This window comes from Diadema antillarum, unplaced genomic scaffold (genome assembly GCF_040938485.1).
Source record: "Diadema antillarum isolate AM-2024a unplaced genomic scaffold, OU_Dant_1.0 scf00000018, whole genome shotgun sequence".
NCBI lineage: Eukaryota > Metazoa > Echinodermata > Echinoidea > Diadematoida > Diadematidae > Diadema > Diadema antillarum.
The window spans coordinates 1863171-1880824 of NW_027270907.1; the positions used below are offsets into that span (position 1 = coordinate 1863171).

The window sequence follows — 17654 nt, forward strand, 5'->3', positions numbered from 1 at the left end:
AAATAAGCTTCTCTCAAAAATAAGCTTCTCTCAAAAATAAGCTTCTCTGCTGATACACGGTAACTTCCCCGCTTTATGTGTCATATCGTCACAGTCAGCGATTTGCTCATTTACAAAACTTCACACAAATTAAGGGATCATTCAAAGCATGAATTTTTGACCAACTATTCTCATTATCAAAAGTTTCTGACTCACTGAACAACCACTAATATTGTCAGAATGCCATGTTGTTCAGCTTCCAACAAACCAATGAAAACAATGGCTATAGTTCCTTCATTTTTCCACGTAGTAGTAATTTCAAATACTTTCATATCACTATTCCAATATCTCATTAAAAACTTCTTATCAATCACATATCAATTGCAATAACCATATTATATTGATAATCATTTCTCGCATTGATATTGCATTTCTAAATGCGCATAGTTCCTAATTCCATTGCTACTTGAGATGGTACACAAGTTTCAGCTGCAGTCATGAACGTATACATACACTGTAAGCGAATCAACTCACAACAAATTCCGTGGACGGACAACGAATTTCTAACCTGCAGCGACCAAAACAAAATCCGGTCTCCAATTTGACTCCCAGGGCCCCCATACCGTTCCCTGAACATGACATCCATGCTTCCACATGTTACAAATAGGTATGCATGCCTCCCTTGTTGTTACATTATTGACAACAATGTCACCATGAGAAATACTAGTATTCTCCCCTTTTGGAATTGACCGCTCCTTTGGCGCTACGTTAGTTCTTTGTGGCTGCACTTTTGCATGCTTTTGGACATCCTGACCTTCAAGTGATAATTCGGGAACCCTCTTGGTACCCTCTCCTACAGGTTTTGCAATTAGAAGCACCCCAGCATCTAAATCCTTTGCATCAACCTGTTCATCACGTGACTCATGTCCATGTCCCCCAGCATCAATTTCTGCACCACCCTCATCTACATCAATGCAACCCAGAAATTGCGATCCCCCATCCAAAAGAGATATGACGTCCTCCTTCTCCTGTCCAGCTGTATCTGAGGAATGATCTAGCTGCTGAGCAACCGGGTCAGTGAACATTCCTTGTGTTCCAGCATCAGCACTCCCAGTTTTCAGCCCATCTCCCTCTAGCATACAGTCATCACGGAGAACTAACAATGCTTCTCTCCTAAACACTTCAAATCGGCCTCCCCTATTTTTCATGTGCAAACGCCTCAAGAAGATACGTTCCCTCTCATCCCGTGTTCCACTGACAAACTGACTGGACAGAGCTTCGTCTCTAAGCTGCCTCAGAGCCGCAGCTTCCTTCTCATCGTCTGCAGCATCTACCAATTTTGCATAAAGACGCATGAGAGCCCTACTGAAGCCTGCCAAGTCTTCATCATCACGTTGAACACGTTTATAGAACAAACACCGCAAATAGTGAGAATTCTCTCGACTAAAACACAGACGGAGAGCTTTTACAACCTCTGTAAAACTCCTCCTCTTCTCTTCAGACAGGCAATAGATAATCTCCTCTCTTGCTGGCCCTGTGAGGTTGCTCACTAAAACTCTAGCCTTTTCCTCATCACTTAAACTGAAAGGTTCAGCTGTCAGATTAAACATTTCCATCCAGTTAGAAAAAGGTGTTTCAGTGCCATCTTCACAATACCCACTAAACTTTTCAATCTGAGCATGGCCTAGAGCGAGATTTACACACAACCCTTTCATTGCCTGTCCAAATGATGTCGAAGAGAAATTATCAATTTGCACATCCTTATAAACAAACTGTTCACACATGACTAATCACACAGTTAACTGACCAATTAGAAATCTCTAATACACATCATTTTCAAACATGAAACGTAATGCCCAAATGGCATCATAGGTCCAAAATCTGCATGAAGTCCAATCGGTTAAACGAAAGTTCAGCATCATCCATTATTTCAGTTACCAAATACTTGCTCAGTGCGTGAGATGCCATATCGCAGCTCTGTAACCGTCGATTTCGCATCCCGATTGATGTTCAGCCGCCCCCGACGCACGCCAGCGCACTCCGACGTCCAGTGCACAGCAAAACTCCCGACGCACCATCGCTCGCATCAGCTCCAGTCTCCAGCCCGCCATCGACGAGCCTGATCATCTTGAAGCTGCCTCACAGAGAAGTGCTGCTCTCTACCAGGGCTGATCAATGTACACCATCAAGATCAAGATCAAGATTACCCAGCACTCCTCCATACTCCTGTCCGCTACCAAAGTGTAGTCAAAACAGCAGGTCTCCTCGGAGCGAAACGTGGACCATTATTCCGTCATACTCGAGGCTGTTATTCGTCGATCAGGGTTCTTCAACTGGATGAAGTGGATCACTCCGTCAGGCTGTCATCATCCCACTCCTGACACCATTTGTTGTAAGCCGGGTTAATGATGACGCTGACAGTCTCCATGAGTTGAAATTGCAATGATTTATTGAGCAAATCAAACAGACAGTCTAAACTCCGCACTATCCTCAGCTACATGTCGAATACAGAGTGAATAACAGATACAGGCCTATTAACTATTCAACATAGCAGAGCTCGTAGAGAATACATTAGTATACCATCCATTCTCTCTCAAGTGAAAGGTCAAAGTCAAGAATCAAGAATCAATCAAATCTGCGTCATTATATTCACATGAAAAATAAAAGTTGCGTTGTGCCCATGCCAACCACACGCACACTGCGCCATTGGCATGGACACAACGCGCCTCAACGCATTGACGCAACAATAACATACCGCATATTTCCATTTACCACAATACCATGATGATAAACTGAGCTAGATATTTTGATGAATTTATTCACTCATCCCAGTGTTATTTCAACAATGGGATCCTTCTTTTAAATTTGCTTATTAGACAGAAAATCAATTGTTCTCCTTTTCCCCCCTCCAAAACCAATCAGGAATGTCAGAGGAGGAGGTGACTCGACTGGAAGAGGAGGAGATTCAGCAGGAGGAGGAGGAGCTTAAGAAGCAACGTCGCAATGTTCTCCTCGATCTGGACAACCGGCTAGAGGATGTAAGTGATATTTAAGTGCATAGTCAACTACCCTCTGCTTCTTTTGCAGATTCATTTGCATGTCTGGCTTTTAAAATTTCCCTGTCATCAATTATGCCATGTTGTAGAATTTTATGTTGAATCCATCATTAGTATTTGAAATACTCTCAACTTAATTCAATTCTTCCAGTTTGAACCTTCTTTTGTAGGTGTGCTGACTCGTTAAGCTGCCAGTTACGTGTATGCATAGTGTATTCTGTTTTACATTAAAACTATGTATAAAGATAGTAGAAAGAAGCTGAATTGTATTAATTGTAGCAACTGGTATCAGTGTTACAAAACAATTAAATATTCTACCAATGAATTAATCAAATTTATAGCTTCGTAGGGAGGTCAACTACAAAGACATGTTGCTAATTTGCAGGTTAATTAAATATCAAACATACAATATGAAACTAAATCACATTTCATGTGGAAAATCATTACATATCACCATTTCACTTTGCATCTACCAAGTAGTTTTATATGTACACAGCAGTCTATCGAGAAATGAGTACTTCATGTTTATAATAACAATATCTGTGCTATACTATCATTCGTTTTTTAGCTCACCTGAGCCAAAGGCTCAAGTGAGCTATTGCGATCGCCCTTCGTCCGGCGTCCGTCGTGCGTCGTGCGTCGTGCGTCGTGCGTCGTCCGTCGTCCGTCGTCCGTCGTCCGTCGTCCGTCGTCCGTCGTGCGTCGTGCGTAAACTTTTTACATTTTCATCTTCTTCTTGAAAACCCCATGACCGATTTTCATCAAACTTGGCAGGTAGCATCCCTAGGGGGTTAGGAACTCAATTTGTTAAAATGGGCACCATGCCCCACCCAGGGGGCCCCCAGGGGGGCCCAAACCCCCCAAAATTAAGGAATCTGTAAAAATCTTCTTCTCTAGAACCAGAAGTGATAGAGCTAAGTTAATACTATGAGTTAGTACATTGATGACTGTAGTTTCAAGTTTGTTCATGGCAGAATCAGGGGTGCCCCCCTTGGGACCCAGGGGAGGGGGGTGGGGAAGGGTTCTAATGGGGCCTAAATTGTACATTTTCATCTTCTTCTTGAGAACTCCATGACCCATTTTCACCAAACTTGGCAGGTAGCATCCCTAGGGGGTTAGGAACTCCATTTGTTAAAATGGGCACCATGACCCACCCAGGGGGCCCCCAGGGGGCCCAAACCCCCCAAAATTAAGGAATCCGCAAAAATCTTCTTCTCTAGAACCAGAAGTGATAGAGCTAGGTTAATACTATGAGTTAGCACATTGATGACTGTAGTTTCAAGTTTGGTCATGGCAGAATCAGGGGTGCCCCCCTTGGGACCCAGGGGGGGGGGGGGGGGGGGGTGAGGAGGGGTCCTAATGGGGCCTAAATTGTACATTTTTATCTTCTTCTTGAGAACCCCATGACCCATTTTCACCAAACTTGGCAGGTAGCATCCCTAGGGGGTTAGGATCTCAATTTGTTAAAATGGGCACCATGCCCTGCCCAGGGGGCCCCCAGGGGGCCCAAACCCCCCAAATGAAGGAATCTTTAAAAATCTTCTCTAGAATCAGAAGTTATAGAGCTGAGATAATACTATGAGTGAGTACATTAATGACTGTAGTTTCAAGTTTGTTCATAGGAGATCCAGGGGTGCCCCTCTTGGGGGTAGGGGGGGGGGGGGGTGGTTGGAAGGGTCCAAATGGGGGCCTGAATTGTACATTTTCATCTTCTTCCTGAAAACCTCATGATGGATTTTTGTCAAACTTGGCAGGTAGCATCCCTAGGTGGTCAGGATCTCAATTTATCAAACTGGGCACCATGCCCCACCCAGAGGGCCCCAGGGGGCCCCAATTCCCCCAAATTAAGGAATCTTGAAAAAATTGGGCCCTTATTGTACATTTTCATCTTCCACTTGAGAATGCCTCGTCAAATTTTGGTAGAGCTGTGAATAATTTAGATTAGTGACTGCGTAAAAGGTGAACTTGCGATACTCAGGTGAGCGCTAGACCCGCGGGTCTCTTGTTAAAGTTTCCCATTTCCAAATTACATGAGCACCTCACTTGTTCATGTTACACTGAAATTAATGTTGCACAGTTCATAGCAAAACACATGGTATGGTGATACACGTAATTGTCTCCTTGACAAACACCTGTAGGAGAAAGCAGCATTGTTGGCTGCACTGCGTGGCCAGAGTGATCGTCTCCAGAGTGAGAAGGAGAGGCAGGCAGAGCTGGCCAGGCTACGGAGGGAACAGAGGAGGGCCAGGCAGGAGGACAAGTTTGAGGCTGCTGCCCTCGTCATGGGTCTAGCCCAGCAGGCAGAGGATGCGTGAGTCCCATTGCACAAGTCATTCTTGTCTGTCTTTATTCATAGAGGTCTGTTGCATGCAAAACAAATGAAAAAGATGTACAGCTTCATCAGTTATGTGACTTTTTGAATGTTCTAGAAGAAAGCAGTATCCAGTGACCCAAAGACTTGAAATCTGGTAACTTTTCTCAGACATCACTCAGACTTTAATTGATTTTTGCATATGTATATGCCCATACATCAAAGTTCAGATGGGCTCTTGATGGAAACTTACTTGTTTTCAAGACACTTCCATTTTTTATAATGAGAAGTATAAAGAAGTCATGTCAAGGAAGGCACTTTGATAATCTTTCCTGTCATATACATGTAATCTGCAAGGTGATACAATACTCCGGCATTGAAGATTTGGAAAGATTTTATAATCACATATCATCACATCCCACTCTGACTTAGTATGTCTGTGCAGAAACTGTTACCATGGTAAAAATATCCCTTTCCTGAAAATGGTACTTCATAGAATTTCACACATGACAGCAAGTTTGTTCTCAGAAAGTAGTGTGAACTTTACTGCAAACAATAGGGTTAATTCAATGAAAATGTTGGATTGATAATCTTCCCAGGAAAGAGAGGGACCGCAAGAGGCAAGAGCAGCTGGCCAAGGAGCGTCTGGAGCAGAGGCGTAGGTTGAAGGCATCTGGAGCTAAACAGGAGACAGACACTCCTGTTGTGATGCCAGAAAATGAGAATGACAAGCAGGCCTTACAGGAGGCAGTAGTAAAGGAGATGGAGCTGAGACATTCCTCTGAGAGAGATTTCCTCATGCAGGTCAGTTGGGATACCTCTCACTGGAAAGAAATGGTATGAAATGGGAATAAGAGGAACAATTTTGCAATGCTCATCTTTTGCTTGTCTGTGATATTCATGAGAGCCGAAATTATTGTAATGTATTTATTACATAAAGAAAACTGACTGTTTATTAATCGGGTTTGTTTTAACACATGAACTAATTTTCTGTCTGACAAGTCCAAAAATAGGAAAAGGACATAAATGTGGTACTCTCCAGTGAATGGTTTACATGTGTTATCCACTATGGAAGAGGTAGTTGCCTTTTATTTTTCTTTGGCAACTAACTAGAGAATGATATGAATTCTATGACAGCACTACCAATGACTTCACTGAGATGTCTTGATTCTTGCAATCTGGTATCATATTCAAGGGCTACCGTCTTGTTGCCAACATATTCATGTTTGCATCCTTTCAATAGTTTGTAATGATAGAGTATTTGATCCATTCTGTATGGCAGCTTGTCCAAGAGGAGAGTCAGGGTGAGCTGCGTAAGAACGCCAACCTGATGTCAGAGCAGAAACGTCAGCAGCGACTGGGAGAGCTAAAGGAGCAGCGAAGGCAGTGGAGGGAGAGTGGCCCCACTAAGGAGACTGAGCAGGAACAAACTGAGATATTAAAGGTCAGATTCATTGCTCTTCTCCCACTGAAAAGACACAGTTGTGAATGCAGCCTAGCTCTCGCTAAATTGGATACTCTACCCAGTGTGTTCTCTATACTTTTTCAATCATTTAGATGAAGTTATGGCCGTCACCACGATTCTTTTTCTTTTCATAGAGACATTGAATACACACACACACAGTACACACACACACACACACACACACAAAATATCTGTAAAAATAAAAAGAGCTAAGAATTTGGACAATAAGTATGCTTGTGGTTTCCTACACACTATCAACAGATTTCACAGTTTGGGTTATTTTGTGTACAAGACATGTGAGCAATGACATGCAAGTGACAGTGCATTGCCATACTGACTCTGTTTTGATTTACGGTGAGATGCCATGATATCAGATTACAATTAGTCAAGCTGTCATAATTTCAAATCATTGGTGCAATAACAAATTGCATCAAGTAGATCATGTGACAATCAATAAAAATGAGATGTAAAGTCCTCTCCTAATTGCTACTCTATCTGTCATTAACCACAATCTGTCATGGATATCACCACATTGCCATCAATCAACAGAAAGGAGTGGCTATCCAGCTTGAATGTCGTCTCCTTGACAAGACAGAGAAAGGTGAGGAGGCTTCAGATGAAGACATAGAGGTCAACCTCTTGGCTGACCTTCAGGAGAAGCAGGACAAGGAAGCAGGTATCCTGATGGAGGATCTAGACAACAAGGTACGTATGTGGCTCAGCTAGAGGTGTTTAAGGACTGAGACATCTTTGTCAACGAGTTAGCTTCTTCTTTTTTTCACAGATCTTAGTTTAGATCAGTTTGGTCTATGTATAAACTGTAGATGAAATCAGTGGTGGAAAAATGAATGCATGTATTTGGATCCAAAACAACATAGTGAGTAAATCATGCTATACAACACTCATCCAAGCATGGAGTATGAGTATTATATGGACTGTTGTGATCAAATCATTTGGATAATTGTTCACCTTTAGATTGTGCACATCATTTTGACATTACACATGAGGTCTTCAAAATGTTCACTATTATGGATTTTGTGAAATACACCTGTGTGCTATGTAGCAATGCCTGACTCAACAGAATATTCACAGTATATTGCCATGCTTCTCAACCTTTTTGGCTTGGCTCCTACAAAAAATTTTTAGGCCCACTTAGATCAAGTATGAATCTTTTTTTATCTTATTTTTGGCTGACAGTGCAGTCCACCTGAGAAAGCTTCAAGACCCACTCTGTTGAGAAGCAGAGATTAATGAATAATTGAAATTCTTGCACAAGAACCTGCCTAATAAGGATGACTCAAAGAGACCAAAGAAAAGCTGGAGTGGTTGTAAGAACAATTTACAGCATGAAACCAGTAAAATACAAGTTTTAGTATTTAAGTGTTTATCAAATGTTCTACTTGAAAGTCACCAGAAGGATTAACTCTTCCTTTTTACAATCTTGACATGCAAGCAGTCATACCATCAATTGTTATGGATTAAACACTGACATGTACAACTGCTGCCTGCAATGAAACAGTGTGTCTGTGATATATCTGTTTCTTCTATGTAGACCTTGATGACATTGAAGCAGCTGAAGCAAGTGCAGTTCATCGCCAGGGCCAACAAGTGGAATGACAATGTAGCTGCCACAGTGCTTGTGACCAAAGAGGAGACAGAGGCAGTTACTGAGGAGCAGCTTGTCAAGGCATTGGAGAGTAAATATGATGCCATGAGGGACAAGCTACTAGCTGAGGTATGTGATATAGCCGAGGTACCAGCCTACCTACAGTGTATGTGTAGAAATGTCTGTATTCCTGAGGTATTACTTCAGAGAGGCTCATGTGCTATATGCAGGACAAGTGCAGTCATTTACTGGATTTGGCTGCAAAATTGTGCATCTGTTCATCCTCCCCCCCCCCCTCCCGTGTGTTTTAGTTGATATAAGGATTTGTGATTTGTGCACATATGGAGAAAAAAAACAGTTTTGTCATGAGTTGTACCAAAAAAGAAAAGGATTTTTATATGACTACAGTCATTTATGCATCATATTTTGAATGTTGAATCACACCCAAACAGCGCAAGAGTTCTGTTTTGTTGAGTTTTGCTGCAGAATGATCAGAAACATGAAAGCAGCAGTATTTATATTTTTCTTTTCATCATTAGTTTTGTCCAGGTACAGAAGGGAAAATTTTAATGCACACAATTTAAGAATTGCAAATGGGGAAGTTTGTTGTCAAACATGAAATATGAATGGATGTGTTGCTCTTTGCCCAGGCTTTGATCAAGCAGACGGGAGAGGCAGAGTGGGCCCAGCTGTCTGAGCGTGAACGCCAGGCTCGCCTCATGAAGCTCAAGCTCCAAGAACGCAAACTGAGACAGGAGAACAAGTTTGACGAGGCTAGTGCCCTGCTCAGCCAGGGCATCAAGGACCAGACAGGTCAGTCATACAATCTTCTCATGAGTTAGCCATTTTACCCACAGCATGAGACAGTGAACAGCTGCAGCCATTAGTGCCTGTCATTATGTCACTCTACAGTATATTGTCTGCATCATATAATGTACCAGTGACTTATCATAACAGAAGTTATTAACATGTGAAAGTCCTTCATTTTTATATTTTGTTTTTGTTTTGAGTGGCAGAGGAAGGAACATCACAAAACTTTGTACCTATGAGGTCTTTAATTCTAATGAGGGATTTTTGCATTGTTGTATGTTTCATTTCCCTACAATGTTGGGGAATTTTACCAGCTCACCACATCATTTAAAACCTAAACAGATGTGCACTAATATTCCTACTGACAATGCCAACATCAGTTGCCAAGGTATATCTTAGTAGTCTGAAGCTGATGCCTTTGAGATATGTGTTCTATATCTCTGTTGGGCTGATGTGAGGACAAAGCTCCAAGCCATGGGCCATGGTTCGCCATTAAGCTTGCCATCAATGGGTGTGTTAACGGGCCGTTAACGATCGCCCCATCACTGTACAGGCATGCTAACCTGGAAACAATAAACTGCACATTACTTGAATATGAGACCATTCTTAAGCAAATAATTTTCACACAACAATAGATATATAATGTACTCTTAAATGAATCCCACAAGGATTGGAACAATCATCTCCCAGCATTCCCACTCATTCCCACTGATCAGTTACTAGCCATCCTCTTTAACCTTTATCAATAAGAAGGAAATGAGTGCTGATTATGCATGGGGACATTTTATATTTGATGAAAGACTACCTTATTAAAGCAATAACCCTACTTCACACTAGTGATAATGGCATCAACCTTGCATTTCTCACAAGTGTGTTATTGTGTCAACCCTCCAGTGATATGATTGTGACTTGATTTTCTCTCCCACACTCCCTACATGGCCTAAAGAGCTGGCTCGTCTACTCGGTGTAACAAAGACAGAGCAGGCAGAGAGGTTGAAGCTTCGTCTGGAGAGGAGGAAGAAGCTGAAAGAGGAGCGGGAGGCAGAAGGTCTGGCAGTGGATGAGGAAGTGTTGGATGACATCCTGGATCACGAGGAGGCCCGAAGAGATGTCCTGGAGGAACGCAAGAAAAGACATGTTAGTCTGCTGTAGACATTGCATTTAACAAAAATTCATCAAAGAAAAAAAGAAATTACAGAAACAACAACAACAGTGCATTAGTAAGCCATCTCAATGTTGCATTGTTGTGGTGTTGGAAACAAGCCATCTCGGCCAAATGATGAAGATGTCGTTTTGCTTGTGTACAGGGGCCACAAAGTATGAGTTTTTCCAAAGGTGCATTGGACAGTAGATTCCTATATAAGAATGTTCGAACAGATGATGTCTGAAGAAGAAAGTCATGAAGAAATATTGTTCTCTTTCATTTTATATTATATTATTTCAGCATTCATTCCATTTCATAATGAAATTATTGTTCTTGATGTTCATATAAGTGTGTTAATTTTTTTATATTTTTTGTATGGTATTTTGGCAAATATTTGTATGTGCTCTCGTCATGATAGCCCATCATTTGAGGAAGATGTCCATTTGAGTTGCACAAATGTTTAACCAACACTGCAGGGCTAAGGTCTAACAGCAAAGGAACTACCCATGCTCTATGCTTTCAGGGTCAAATTTTGATAAAAGAATCAATTGAAATATATGCTAAATTGTCCACAAACAATTCTGAATGCATTTGAATTTCTCATTTTTAGATGCAAAAATCTCCCTGTTACAAGAATTTAAGGATTGATTTGCAGCTATTCCAATCTTTGTATAATGTAATCATTTTGTTTCTACATGTACTTTCAAATGACAATTACAATTTCAAAGTGTGTATATTAATTGGCTTGTTGGTATTTGTTTGATTGCTATCAAATGTCTGTCATGATTTTTGTCTCTGTCTATCCCCATTATAGAACATTCTTGAAGATTTGAACAACCACTTTGAGGATGAGAAGAATGCCCTCCTAGTTGGTCTCAAGGACCACAATGAGTCCATGATGGCAGAGAAGGAGCGACAGCTGGCCTTGGCCAAACTACGTCGAGATCAACGCAAGCTGCAAGATGAGGAGAAGTTTGAGGCTGCTGCTGCCCTCTTTGGCTTGGCTCAGCAGCATGAAAAGGCCCGAGAGGCTAAGTAAGACAGCCTGCCAAGTCAGTGTGACATAGGATATTTTACAGACAGTTGCACAGAATGGTATCTTTTTATTGTCAGATGGCATCTAATAATATCTGAATTAATTTGCATTTACGTTTCATATACTGTCCCAAAACCTGTAGTCAGAGAAACAAAACCTTAGCACAGTTGTAATTTGCTTGAAAGCATTATGCAGTTGGGGGGAATGCTGGAACAGTATGTTTTATTTTACCTCATGCCTTCCATGAACATGCTTGTGAACTATTGAAGATATTTATATCAGAGTTAGTAGCCTGTTGTTGCAAACCCTCCCAACATTTCACATACTGTCAATGTGAGGATAGCAGTTGGCATCATGGTGACACGTGTCATATTTGACATCCATCCATCATTACGTTGACCAGTGAATGTACTATTATCACTGTATTCCTATGATGTTTCAGACTGCCTGAAGAGAAAAATGTTTCTCATGAAATGATGCATATGGAGAGGGAATGTCATTCAACAATGCTATTGATTGTGTTAATCTCAACATTCATTTGTAGATATCTGCTTCTGTCAATAAACTTAGTTAATACACTTTTACTTTTGAAAGCAATTCAAGTATCAGAGAGCATTTTCTCGAGATGAACTTGAGGTTGAAGTGTGTAAGGTAGAAAGGGATGCCAGTGGACAAGGTGGAACTACAAGATTACTCTGAGACAATTTCACCATCACCACTACTATCACTATTTATCAGAATATGAACAAGGCTAGACAGTGGCAGAAAATATTTGATGGATTTTATAGATTTCATTAATACATTTGTGAAAGTAATTGTTTGTTTGTTGATGTTGTGGTTTGTTTTTTTCAAACTGGAGATGTAGCTTACTGGCTCGTGGCATTATCTAGAGAAAGTTTAGCCAAATCAATGCACTTTTCACATCTGCTGCAATATATACCCTTTGTGAGTTAGGACATGGGCAGAGTATGCAAAGGGATACTAATCGTCATGTTGTCAAGTATTGCATTGCCTCTGGTTCAACTAGTGCTGAATGCTGCATAGGGCATAAAATAAAGTTCCAGTGTGTGAGAGAGTCACAACCCATGCACGTAAAAGATCCCACTTCATTCTTTCATTTGCCAAGAGCACATGGTGAAGTGGTCTGCCCCAGTACTCACAACTGGACCCCATGGAAGACCAGCTATTGCAGCTGAATATAGGCTATCAGCAATCTTGTCAGATGGAAAAGGAAAACAAGCAAACAATGTTGCATGCTACCTCAATCATCATCAAATAAATTGGCTTTCCAAGATGCGATCCTTTGGAAACATCACACACTCTGATTTGTCCCAATTAACTTCTGAGAAGGCAGGGATAGTAAACTAAAGTTCCTTTGTAACTTGCCCACAGCTATGAGAAGGACAGGGAGAGGCAGAAGCAGCTGGCTAGGGAGAGACTGGCAGCCAAGAGAGCCAAGATGGCCCAACAGCAGGAGGGCCAGGCAGCCACGACTACCACAGCGACATCAGAGATGACCAGGACTGAGATTGAGGAACGGCTCCTACAGGAGGAAAGAGAGAACATGAAGGCTGATGCATCACAGGCCTCCAAGAAAGGTAGCACAGTCATACAGCTCATCCTTGGCAACCTCAATGTATAACAACATCTTTGGAATCTCTCACTTTTTCTTTTTGTCTCAATACCTTGCATGTTTGTGTCAGTTAGCAAGCCCTTTGAACTTGCTCACAAAGGTTCGGTGAGTATTGACACACATATTGCCTCATTCACTGAACATATTGGCAATACTTCATGCTTGATCACTTCACCTTTTTCGTTTACTTTCAGACTTTAACAATAGTCTTCTCCTCATTCCATTTGAGCAACATGTGCATGCATCAATACTCACACTTGAAGATTTATGTCATGTGTAACCTTCTGTTTAAGTTTAATTGCTCGTCATATTCTGCCTTTGCAAACTTACATGCAGCACACACTGTTTCTACTAGTCAACTTCATTGTAGTGACTATGTCAAATCTGATCAAGAATTGGAGAGATGTGTCATATACTGTTATATCCACCACAATATTGGCATATTTTTTTCTCTTTAACTTTCTAACCTTTGAATTTGCCTCCTCTAATAACTTCATAATGTATCATCATCTATGATGTCTTATTATGCTACAACACTTTCTTGCATATTGAGAAAGAGAGCAGTCTCAATTGTAACCAGATTTCTGTGTCAGATAGAAATGTTAAAATCTGACTGATCTCCATCAGTCTGATTAGGTGGAATTTTCAGAACACTGAATATTTCTGTCTGTAGAAGTGAATCAAGAGCATCAATTTGTAGAAATTCACAGCTGCAATCTAAAATGAACAGGTTCTCAAAAAGCCAGTTTTCTTAATTCATTATAGCTCAACATTTTAAACATTGTATTTGCATGTGTTTTTCATCAGCATGTACATGTGTGCTTGCACGCACGCGTTTGTGTGTGTATGTGTGTGTGTTTTATGTTAGGAATCAAAACATGCTGCTCATTAAATTGTGGCTGCACCTATTCGGTGTCCTGCACACATTGGTGCAATTAAGATCCCAGGAAATAAGAATGAAAGTTCTTCTTGAAGAAATTTATGAATTGTTTTTACCTTGGTAATCCCAGACATTGTTATTTCATGCGGATATATCTTGTTTGACAAAACCACCAAGACAGGAACACCATTGCTGTGACACTAGGGTACCATTCATTTTTTCCTGATATATCACACATTTGTCTGTGTCTTGTGTCTGGCTTACAGAATGAAATGCATCCACCAAGGGCACTGAAACAGACAATAAAGAATATTATTTTTCAATGTTCATTCTGTTAAAAAACAAAAGCAAAACAAGATTGGCTTGAAGAGAGAGAGAGAGAGAGAGAGAAAAAAAAAAAGATGAAACTGTTGACCATCACAGGCAGATACCCATTGTAAGTGTTTTCATTGCATGGTGTGATGTAGTGTCTTGTGTATGTTCTTCATTTGCCTGCCTTGTATCATGCTGCATGCACTTTGTCATCTCTTCATCTGCCATCTTCCTCCATACTCACCCTCATCACCTCTAGCTGAGGAGGATGCTTCTGCAGAGAGTGAAGGTAATTTCTCATATCTACACAGGCTGTTGCCATAACAACGCCCATCACTAGTTTAGTATTATAGTCTAGTGCCACCTTGGATGTGATTACTACAGAATGATGGAAATGATGTGCCTTCATTTTATGAGATGCATGACTTTAGCAGTTAGTGATAATTTGATGTTGATATCAGAAATACTCCTCACAGAGCCTATCTGAGCATACACGTGCATAACCTCGTTAAGTGTGTAAACAGGGGGACAAATGTGTATATTCACAGTGTTAGGGTGTGTTTACACCGAGCACGGTAGGGGCAATGGTCCAGGTTTTTGCTATGGTGTGCCAAAAGGAGCCATGTCTGGTTCAATTAAAAAAGAATCAGAAATGTAGAACAAAATCACCCAAGATGTTATTCTTATGTCAAAATCAAGAGCAACAAAATAAACAGTAGATTATTAATTTTGTAACAAAATTATTAGCGGGGAAGTGATATTGTAACAGAACCAGACATGGTTCCTTTTGGTGCACCACAGCAAAACGCAGACCGTTGCCTGTACCATGCTTGGTGTAAACAGGCCTTTAGAGGTAATGCCCCACTGTGAGCTGCCATATTTCCACATGTTGTATCTGTAGAGGGTGGTCACTGGCATCAAGGTTTTATTCACTATTAAAGTTTAGCTCAAGTTGTTGCTTACTAGTGTGGCACTAAATGTTGTGATGTGATGTTTCATGAATTCTGGAAATCTGTCATGCATCCTGCAATGCACACATCCTCCAAGCATGTAGAGAGACTTTCACTGCACTAATATGCTATAGGAAGGTGATGATTCATGTTTCTAGCAGACTATGCCAGTATTAGATTATGTCAATGAAGTCAGAATAATGGTCATTGCCTGTAATCCATGATTTCAATTCTTGTATGACTTTCACAGGATATGGTGTCAGCTGTTTTGTTCTGAGAAGTAAGGATTGCATAGGATTGTCTAGAGGGACACTGCACTCTTTAACACTTACAACTACATCAAAGCTGATCTACACAATATGAGTGTTTCTGTTTGTGCAATCATTAGCATGCATGTAGTCACTTCACAGTTTCCCAAATGTTGATTATTTTAACATTTTTTGAACTGTTTACATGTCTGTATGCGATTTTGTGACATTTGATTTCCTCTCTCTCTTCTACTGAATATACAATTTTTAAACAATTAACCATAGCAAGTCAAATGTCATGATGAGATGAATGTAACTGTGTTTTCATTTATACTTTGAGGAGAAATCGTGCCATACCAAATTGCTGGATTCGTGACCAAGCATCTGTAGCTGTGTTTTGACCTTTGACCTGTTATGATACTATCTTCCAGACCCAGTGTCCCTCATATCATCAGTCATGACTGAGGTGGACAAGAAGCAGAGCCATGAGAGGGATGTGCTGGTGACCATGATGGACAGTGCCATGACCAACAGCAAGGAGAGAACTAGGTTGGAGGAGATGGCACTCAAGGTATGCCATTTCTTGGGATTGCCTCCAAGATCTGATACTCATTTTCTTTGTATCTTGATCCTTCCACAAAAGATAAGTTTTGCTACTCAGCCAATGTAATCAAAGGCAGTGACTGAAATATCACAGTATGTTTTACTTTGAATCTCACAATATTTATGTCAGATGCCCCGCCCTGCTGTACTGTCCCTAACTTCTTTTTTTTTAGAAAGGGAGTAGCATGCATAATAGTACTGCATTAACATCAGTTTATATTCTGTGTCTTGATTTTGTTTGCCATCACATGACAATGTCACCACAAACTGTCTACAAATCTTGCAGGGACCATTAAATGATGACCATCCATTTCTTATGATAATATGACAGCTATTACAGTGTGATACGTGTTGTGGTATATACATTTAAAGGGATGATACAGTATTGGTGGAGATGAGAATTGGGCTTTTTACTTTTTGCGAGATACCAAGAAAACACTTATGATATAGTTCAGAGCATGCCATTTTAAGAGGAATTCAAAGTTTATTTGATGTAAATTGGGTTTGGAATAGCTGAAACATCCAAAAACATAGTAAAACAAAGCAATTGTAATAAAGTGTGGGTCCCACACTTTATTAGAATTGCTCTTTTTGGATATCTCAGCCATTTCAAAACCAATTTTCATCAAATAAATGTTGTATTCCCGATAGAATTACATGCTCTTTCATATTTCATAAGAGGTTTCTCACTATCTCAACAAAATATGTTAGAAACCTGAAATTAGGTCTCAGCCAAAACTGTACGATCCCTTTAATGTCCTCTTTTCAGTTCTAGTATTCTCCTGTCAAAGAATCCTACCTACTTTATGCAGTGCTTTACATATCAACAATGTCAGTTTTCCCCACAAAGATCCAAGTTTGGTTCATATTCACATTAATATACCACCAGTTTCCATGATCTAACTCTGACAAAGGCAAGTAACTCAAAGACCATTCATTGGACCAGCAATCTAGCTTTATGTTGGGATACCATGAGATGGATCACTTCGCAGATATTGATTTGTATCCTTGTTTCCTTCTGAGTCATCATGCCTCCACACCAATGGTGACAGAGGCATTATATTCTGACCTTGCTTGTTAGTCTTTGCATAGGTCTGGGTGACTATTTGATTTTGGGGGATGTGAAACTAATTTCAAAGGTTACTTAGACAACTTTGACAAAGTTTACCAATATAGAATCACTCTTTTGGTTTTGGATATGTAATTTCTCTAAAGTTGTTATGTGTGAGCAGTACAATGTATATTCAAGAGATTATGTGATCCAATATTGGGCAGAGATCGTGGTACAGAGGTCATGGTCAAATATACAAATTCACATTTCATCACTCAATGTGAATAAAATATACAGAATGGAATTATGAACTAAACCAATGTTACAACTTTGTTGATTTGGGACTATTCCTGAATGGTTGTGATACTATTCACATTTACTTTTTCAGTGAGATGAGTTATAAAACAGTAGTCAATATATTTTTTGGTCGCATATATTTTGTTAAAATGTACATTTGCCACCAGTTGTAGGGTTTCCAATCATTGGTTCTTCTCTACAATTACAAGACAGAGGAGTAAGTAGGAGGTGATCTGTACTTGGAGGCTGCCTGGAACTCAACTGCCATGGTGT

General features: G+C 40.4%; 1 pseudogene; it reads left to right on the top strand.

The window, feature by feature from the left end:
* Positions 1–17654, top strand: part of LOC139727992 (uncharacterized) — an 80361-nt pseudogene that overhangs the window by 26338 nt on the left and 36369 nt on the right.